At 38.3% G+C, this 9,822-nt stretch overlaps 1 pseudogene; it reads left to right on the top strand.

Annotated features, from left to right (window-relative positions):
• Nucleotides 1-345: 345 nt before the first annotated feature.
• LOC107800573 (gamma-glutamyl hydrolase 2-like) lies at nt 346-8,163 on the top strand (annotated as a pseudogene).
• The last annotated feature ends 1,659 nt before the right edge of the window (nt 8,164-9,822 follow it).

The raw sequence follows: 9,822 nt of genomic DNA, 5'->3' as shown, positions 1-9,822 counted from the left end.
GAAAAACACTTTTAAGTGCTGAAACTGATTTAAAAAATAAGCAGTTACGTGTTTGGATAAAAATGCTGAAATTAATAATAAGCGGCCGAAAAACTAGGTAGACGAAGAGTTTTGTTCTAAAAAAAGTATTTTAAGGATAGAATAATAAATATTTTGGTCAAACCTAAAGTGCGTATAAGCTGAAATTTGATAAGTTGGGGGAGACCAACTTATGGCTTTTGGCTTATAAGCACTTAACTTATAAGCATTTTTAATTTTACCAAATGTGTAGATAAGCCAAAAAATACTTATAAGCCAGTTTGACCGGCTTATAAACTTAGCGAAACACAGTCTTAATTACATTAAATGAGGAAAAAAGTTTTGATTTCATTTCTTCTTGTTGTCTTCGGGATTGCTACTTCTGCTACTGCAGGAAGTCAACACTTTGACTCCCAGCTGACTCTCCCGTCGAGCTGTCCAGCTCCTGACCCAACACTTAATTACCGGCCGGCTATCGGAATTGTTAGTCATCCCGGCGATGGCGCCTCCTGCCGCCTTAGCAACGCTACTAATATTTCCTGCATTGCTGCTTCCTATGTTAAGTTTGCTGAAATGTCTGGTGCTAGAGTCACTCCTCTCATATACACAGAGCCTCCTGAAATTCTCAATCAAGCAAGTATCAATTACTATTCCTTTTTCATTTCTCTCGTCTTTTGAAGTGTTGAAATGTTAAAAGCAGTAGATGTTATCTTCCATAGGATCGTCCCTATCAATTGCAGTTTGAGATTTGCTTATTCAATTTCTCTTTGCAGAAACTTAATCTTGTTAATGGCATTATCTTCACTGGTGGGTGGGCCAAGGACGGTCTATATTTTGATGTTATTAAAGGAATTTTCCAGGTGATTATCTACTCTGCTTGTACCTACATAGACTCATGCTATCATGCTCCTATTGCCGCAATATTTATTAAGTGGAAATACTCTGCATTTGGATTGGAATCTGTGACCAAAAAGTTTGACATAATGAAATTTCCTAGTCTTTTAATTCGAATACAGGATATTAGTAAAGATGTTCTTTAATGAAAATCATTATAATGATTTTAAATGCTTCAATGATACTCGCAGAAAGCTTTGGAGAAGAATGATGCTGGCGAGCATTTCCCTATACTTGCAATCTGCTTGGGATATGAACTTTTAACAATGATCATCACCAAGGTAAAGTGTATCGGAGAACATAGATGTTCCATTTACCTTTATTGAGAATTTACACTTTGAAAAGTCGGTACTATTTAATATAATATATTGTAAAGGGTTTCACAGCAGTTTTTCCGCTTTCAGGACAAACTTGCATAGACACTTGATACAATACTATCAAACAAACAAACAGTAATTAAAGATTTCTGTGGGAAGTCAGAAAGTGTTCCATTATAATTTTTTATGCATAAAATGCGAGCTTGTAATATTATATTCAGTTCTCAGAATCTCCCGATAGTCAATTACTCCTGAATGTATGCTTAGCATACTCATTGTCTAAGTGCATGTATGAGAGCGCATTCCATGTATGACATTGTATAGCATCTGATTAAAGATTATACGAGTATAGATGCAGTAAAAGTTAGAAACTCTTTGGAATAAGAGGCAATAAAGAATATGAGTTGTATATTGCTGCCAGTTAGAATTTTCCCTATCTTTTTCTGGTGCTTCCAGTTGTAGATTTTTTTCTTTCATATATACCTAATTTCGCGTTCTGAGTTGTACCTTAGTATACTTTGATGCCTGCATATTACTCACACATCTGTGTATTATATCTAAAATATTGCGAAATATTTGACACGTCAAGGTAGGGTTTTTCCAGAAAACCAACTACAAACCAAACAGAATATGTCAGGGACACAATCCCGCCTCTTAGACAGTATAGGGAAACAACTTGCGCACCTCTATGTGACCCAAACTTTCTCCTATACGATTATCAGATTTTTACATTTTTAAGACTTGAGTTCAGTTGTTTCCATGGGTTGATTTCAAGACATTTCTTTGTCTAATAATAGGACAACAATATCCTCGAGGAATTCAGTGCAGCGAGTCAAGCATCTACAGTACAGTTTGTGGAAAATGTGGATATTGAAGGAACAGTATTTGGAAGGTATATGTTTGTTTGCCTCTTTATGACTTCATCTTCTTTTTGTTCTCTCTCTTCCAATTTTCTCTTTTCTGCTTTGCTTCTCCATTTCATTTCACTTGGGAAAAATGCCAGATTACCCTATTCGAAGGGCTTTAAAAGATAAATATAACAGATAGTTGGGTCATAATGGTAAATTCAAGCTTTTCATTGATAGAAAAACATTAAAGAGGCTTGCCTGATCGGCTTTGAATGTAAGGCTCCCATTGCATTCAAACTGTACCATAATAGGTAATTTTCGCATGAAAGGAGAGTTTAATATTATTTGGGAAGAACAAAACCTGGCATTTAATGTGATCTGTAAGAACTGTTACTTAAATATCTTGGCCTTGCTATGTGTAAAATGTTCATCTCGAAGAAGAACAGAAAACGGTGGTTGAAGGACTGATTTAAAAGGGGAAACAAAGGAACTGGTGGTGGTGATGAGCAGAATTGTGCTTATGATGATGGCATATTGGAGGAAGGATTGTCTACTATTCACTTCATGCATTTTAAAAGCCTGTTGATGCTCAACTCTATATTGAATGAGCACTTATGACCCGCATTTGCATATCAAAGAGAATGTATACTCTCATTCATGTAAACTCTTCATTGTACTTTCTTGAGAGCTATGTGAAAGTACAGTGGTTGTGCTTGTGAAGGGGTCAAGTTTCAGTAATAATTCTTATTTTACTGATATACAACTGGCTATCAACTTTCCTGCAGATTCCCCCCGTGTTGCTAAAGAAGATGAGTATAGATTGCCTTGTGATGCAAAATCATCATGTGAGTTTTACAAATTAGGTTTTTTCTTGTCCTTGTGTGACACTTACTTGTGATTTTACAAGATTTACTACATGTTTTATTTTGTCTAGTGAAGATTGTAATTGCTCAATAGTATTACTCTTGAATTATGTCCTAAATCTTTTAGCATATTACATCTAGTAAGGCTTGTATATCAGTTTTGGGTTTTAGAATGTTAAGATTCTTATGCTAGTTTCATCCAACATTAATTCAGGCATTTGATCATTGAGTCACCTGCTATGGGGTTACTTCCATATCTCTTACATTACTTGTTAGATTCATTCACACTGCTGTATCTGCAGTTCTATTTCAGCTTGTCTTAGCAAGGAATTCATGTTCCTCCATAAACATTTGCATAACTCATAGACTGTCACTTAGAGATCAGTGATTGTCGCGTCAACTTCGTTTGAAGATTTAACGCAGGAGAGACAAACTTCTTGTCACGACCCAAAAACACACATGCCGTGATGGCGCCTATTGCGATACTAGGCAAGCCGACAACTCACAAATACAGGCGTCTTTAATTTAAAACATGCTGAAATAGGTTTAAGTAAATAAAATCTCATAATAACTGGAAGAAAAACATCGCAACTCAATACAAAATTTCCCCCCCAAAATCCGGGTGTCACTGAGTACATGAGCATCTACACAATATCAATGGTCTGACTGCAGAAAAACACTGTCTAGGAAAGTAGAGCAGTATAAATGAAACTAAAAGAGAAAGGAGGAGAGTCAAGTTCTGCGGGCGCCAAGGCAGCTAGCTCAATAGTCTCCGAACTGAACAAGTTCCACCACTAGCAACCTCTATGATCGGAAGCACCTGGATCTGCACACAAAATGCAGAATGCAGTATGAGTACATCCAACTCAATAAGTATCGTAAATAAATAAGGCAAGGCAAGAGAAGCTTGAATTATTAATGATACTAGTTATTCCGATGTAGTTCCGTCTTTTAAACCGGCACAAAATAGTATTTAAAGCTAACTCATCAAGTTTCATGAGAAGAATATCTGTGTGTGCATGTGTACATTTTCTCAAATACCCTGCTCAGACAATATCATGGCATGTAGAGGAGGAAAACAATTAAATCAGATAAACGAACAAGGAAATGCAAATTCGACACAACACTGGCCGGATTCTCTCAACTTTCCATATCGGTTCCAAACCACTGATCAGTATTCTCAATAACCGCATATACACCATCAAGAGAGAACATGAGAGAGTGACTCTAAGGGGATGGATCTGTATCCACACGCTGCACGGACAAACACGTGCTAATAATAGAACATGCATGGACAAGTCACGTGTGAATAATATCAATATATGGATCCACACGGACAACTCACGTGAAAATAATATCAATATATGGATCCGCACGGACAACTCACGTGCCAATAACATAATCCGCCCGACATAGTCTCAGGCCTCCAGTCCAAATATACCATACATGAGCAGTTAAACAAGTATACATGTATATGATGAATGAAATAAGATTCCCATGCTCCTGACTGGTATAAATGATATGCTAAAGTGTAGGCATGTGCAAAGTGTGCTATTGTAGCTCAAATCGTCAATTTCATCTCTGAAAAGCATTTATCAAGTTCGTTCAGGGATTAAACCTCTATGTAGCCTCAGCATGGCCCTAATAGATCACACAAACTGTTACAACATGAGAGATATCATAGCTTAAAGTTTAACAGTCAATTCTAGGCTTATAAGAGCCTGAGCACAACCCGCATAAATATATGATCCCGGTGCCCGTACATGGGTTCATCCCACGCATGTGCACACCCAATAGCACATTGCTATCACAACAATTCAGGCAACTAGTGCCTCAACCGAGTTTAAATAAGATACTTATCTCAAGCAAATAGAATCACCCCGCTAGCAAGCCTTTGCCTCGCGAATCAGCCTCCGAACGCCTCGAATCTAGCCACAAACAACTCGATACAATCAACACAAGCTATAGGAATCAATTCCATATGAAAATGCTAAGTTATTAATCAAAAGTCAAAAAGTCAACTAAAAAGTCAACCCCGGGCCCACGTCTCAAAATCCAGCAAAAGTTACAAAATCCGAACACTCATTCAACCATGAGTCCAATGATACCAAATTTACCAAATTCCGACACCTAATCGTTACTCAAATCTCCAAATTTTACTCTCCAATCCCTAGCCAAAAACTCCCAAAATTACACCTTAAAAGCACATAAACTAGGTGGAACATTCAATGTGTAATCAATATTATTGAATAAAAATGATCAAAAGTGACTTACATCAAGAAATCACTCGAAATCCCTCTCAAACATCGCCTTAATCCGAGCTTACAAAGTCCAAAAATGATTAAAACCTTGGAACCCCTTCAAATTTAAACATTGCCCAGGCCTTCGCTTCTGCGGCCCAAAACTCCACATTTGCGGAACTGCTTCTGCGGAAAAAACTCTGCACCTGCGGATCTCACTAAGTTCCCCAAGCTTCGCACCTGCGCTCCAAGATCTGCACCTGCGGAAGCGCTTCTGCGCCCAGGCGTCCGCTTTTGCGAAGCCAACCTCACTTACCCATCTCCGCATCTGCAGGCTCGCAGATACGGAAGATCCCTCGTACCTGCGACCACTGGCCAACCCCCTTCAGGCCCGTACCTGTGACCCCCTGCTCGCTTATGCGAGCTCGCACCTCTCGCAGGTGCGATTTCACCAGAGCTGAAGCACCAGCATTTTCTTAAGTCCAATTCTCAACCCGAATTCAATCTGAATCAAACCTGAAGCCCTCGGGACCTCAACCAAATATACCAACAAGTCCTAACACACAACACGAGCCTAGTCGAGGTCTCAAATCACATCAATTAACATCAAAAACACGAATCGCACCCCAATTCGAGCCTATTGAAACTAATGAACTTCCAACTTCTATATTTGATGCCAAAACCTATCAAATCAACTCCGATTGGCCTCAAATTTTGCACACAAGTCATAAATAACACAACGGACCTATTACAACTTCCGGAAGCAAAATCCAAGCATGGTAACCACAAAGTCAACTGTCGGTCAAACTTCTCTAACTTTCCAAACTCCTAATTTTTCAATTTTCGCCATTTCAAGCCAAAATCTACGTACCTCCAAATCAATATCCGGACACACTCCTAAGTCAAAATCACCATGCGGAGCTATCAGAACCATCAAAACTCCATTTCGGAGCCATTTACATATAAGTCAATATCCGGTCAACTCTTTCAACTTAAGCTTCCAACCTTGGGACTAAGTGTCCCGATTCATTCCGAAACATCTCCGGAACCAAACCAACTATCCTGGCAAGTCACATAACAAAAATTGAGCATAGAATAAGCAGTAAATGGGGGAACTGGGTTACAACACTCAAAATGACTGGCTGGGTCGTTACACTTCTTTAGGTGAATGAGTCATGCTAATCTTAGAATACAAGCAGGCTAGATATTCCTCGTCTTTGAGTTCTCGTTTTATCTGTTTTTGCTTCAGGCCTTATTGGGCGCTTTAGGTATGCAGTGATACGGCTGATTAATTGTGTGTTTCCTTATTAATGCTGCAGTTTGGTATATCACCAGAAAGATTTCTGGCGAATAAATACTTGAGTGGCTTTTTCAGGGTCTTGACAACTAGTACGGATGAAAACAACAAGGTACATGTTGAATTCTACCACTTTTCTCTGTTGGGATATTTCTGGTGAATGTTTCCGATTGATAAGATATCTAGTAGATATTCTTTTTGAACTGATTTGTTTTGATTAATTAATTATCTGATTCAGGTCTATGTCTCTACTATTCAAGCTAAACGTTATCCTATAGCTGGTTTTCAATGACACCCAGAGGTACCATCTTTGGCGTCTGACTTCAGATTTACAATTAATATGTGAAGTATGCAGTAACTTAATAGTTAGATATAACAACGTGAGATAGCATAGTGTAATGTTTTCCTAGCTTGTTTCATTCTTTGAGTGGCTTTGGTGTTCTTAAATTACGTTACAGATTACGTTTTAGTGGGTAATGCACAAAGGTTATTGGTAGGTTCATGAAAAAGGTTCTGACAGAACTTTATACACACTCATCTTGTTTTCATGTTTTCATTGGAATAAAGATATTAATTATGGGCTTATATTAAAACAAGGAGAGTTAATACAATATATTAATGCCCTTTGAAATTTTCCTCGGAGATAATAGCTCATCTTAATGCAAAAACTCGACCTTTTATCTTGACACAATTCTTTTACCTGAAATTCCAAATTTAAATGCTTTTAGCTGGTTATGTTACTACAGAAAAATGTTTTCGAATGGGGCTCATTAAGGATTCCACATTCTGAGGATGCAGTTCAAGTTACTACACATGTTGCCAACTATTTTATCAGGTATAGACCCTTCTTACCTTTCCTGTCTGCCGAGGATGATTCGGAGGTGTGGGATGGGGTGGGGAATCTTGGTGATTGGTTCAGATCCAGGCATACTATCAGGGACGAGAAATGCTTTCTGGTTATCAATTATCTGATTATCCTAATTTCTAAGATGAGATATTGAAGAGAACTAATGCTTTCCTAATAGGTAGTTATAGGTTGAGCGCATCCACTATGGCACTGGATTCATTTGTATTGCTCATAAGTTGGCAAAGACAGATTTTAAGGCTACAGTTGTCTTGGATATAAACATACAGATGCACAAGTAGTATGAACTAATTGAGGGGCCTGCTTTTTACAAATTGTTCTTACTCGTCAACTGTAACTGTTTAACTTCTGCATATTGTGATTAAGAGTATGATAGGCATAAGCACTTTCATCCTCTTGTCATCCTACTTCATATTTGCACCTAGCCAAACATACCTATCTTTTCCTAATTATTTCTTGCCCTGTCCGGAGCCGGAATTGAGTCAAGTTATACCTGAACCTCTATTACCCCGTCCTTTTTAAAAAAAAAAAATATTTTGCTGTTGTGCTTCTAGGTTTGTAAGTTTAATTTGTATATTTTAAATTGCAGCGAAGCTAGAAAGTCTACTAACAAGCCAGTAGCTCGCAAAGTGCTTGATAATCTCATCTACAATTATAGTCCCACTTATGGTGGGAAGGCAGGGTAAGTCCGGCAGCAATTTCAGGTTGGTAAAATTAACACATTGATTTCAGGAACTTGATTCTCTTTTATCTTGTCCTGTAGGAAGGGTTATGATGAGGTTTATCTCTTCACTCCGCATTCTGCCTTGAGCTATCTATAGAGGAAAAAGAAAAAAAATAGTGTAATTGAGCATCAACAACTATGCAATCTAAGATGCACGTCAAGACTTGGAGTTGCGGTCAGTATGTGATGTTTGTTGAAGTTTGGGAAAATGCCAAAGTCCCACATCGGTTGGGAGTTAAGTTTGGGGGGATTTCCCCCCTATAAAAGAAGGCCTAATGTTTAGGATTGAAACACACCTCTCATTTGCCTTCTCATCTGTTTAAGGCATTTGTATCTTCTCTCTCTAGTATTATTTCACTTGTATTTTTGGAGTGGAATAAAATATTTGGTTGTGTCCGAGGAGTAGGCAAAATTAGCCGAACCTCGTAAATTCTGGTGTTCTCTTTATTGTTGCTTTATTGTCTTATTTATTATTTGGTGGCTGTCATAATTTTTGGTATAGTAGTTGTGACTTATTCACACTATATACATTTGGCTTCCGCAACAATTGGTATCAGAGCCAAGGTACTGTCTAAGTATGCTCTGTGGTTGCAGCATAGTCTGATCTTCCACATCAGAAAAGATTTATCTTGGTAACTGAGTCAAGGTTCTGTCTGAGTATGCTCTGTGGTTGCAGCTTAGTCTGATCTTCCACACCAGAAAGGAAATAATCTTGATTTGTGTCGTCAGCTATTAAATAATATTTGTGTCAAAGATGGGAGACAATAAACAAGAAGAATCTACATCAAGTGTCAACAATACGTCATCATTGGCATCTTCGCTTATGACAAGAATTGTGTCAAATGCGAAATTTGCGGTAGAAATATTTGACGGGTCTGGACATTTTGGGATGTGGCAAGGCGAGGTTCTAGATGTCCTTTTTCAGCAAGGGCTAGATCTGGTCATTGAAGAAAAGAAACCAGATGTTATTGGAGAAGAAGATTGGAGAATTATCAACCGTGTTGCCTGCGGTACCATTCGATCCTATCTTGCTAGAGAGCAGAAATATCCATACACAAAGGAAATTTCTGCAAGTAAATTATGGAAAGCACTGGAGGATAAATTTTTGAAGAAAAACAGTCAAAATAAATTGTACATGAAGAAGAGACTGTTTCACTTCACCTATGTTCCTGGTACCACGATGAATGAACATATCACCAGTTTCAATAAGTTGGTCACAGATTTGCAAAATATGGATACAACTTATGATGATGGTGACTTGGCCTTAATGTTGTTGGCGTCACTTCCTGATGAGTACGAGCACCTTAAAACTACTCTACTCCATGGAAATGACAAAATTTCTCTCAGAGAAGTTTGTTCGGCTTTGTACAGCTATGAACAAAGAAAGCGAGAAAAACAGAAGGGCGGAGAAGGAGAAGCACTGTTTGTGAGGGGTCGTCCTCAAAATCAAACGAGGACAAAGAAGGGAAGATCCAAGTCAAGATCCAGACCCAGCAAAGATGAATGTGCCTTTTGTCGAGAAAAAGGGCACTGGAAGAAAGACTGTCCGAAGTTGAAGAATAAGGTCAAATATAATAATGGAAAGGCCATTATGGATTCAAATGTAGCTGATTGTGATGATTCAGACTTCTCATTAGTTACAACAGAGTCATCAACATCATCAGACATATGGTTGATGGACTCGGCTTGTAGCTATCATATGTGTCCCAACAGGGACTGGTTCGTGGAATTTCAAGAAGGAGAATATGGAGTCGTC

Source organism: Nicotiana tabacum, chromosome 10 (genome assembly GCF_000715075.1).
Source record: "Nicotiana tabacum cultivar K326 chromosome 10, ASM71507v2, whole genome shotgun sequence".
NCBI classification, from domain to species: Eukaryota; Viridiplantae; Streptophyta; class Magnoliopsida; order Solanales; family Solanaceae; genus Nicotiana; species Nicotiana tabacum.
The sequence above is the reverse complement of the archived record's forward strand: the minus strand, read 5'-3'. Positions and strand labels throughout refer to the sequence as shown.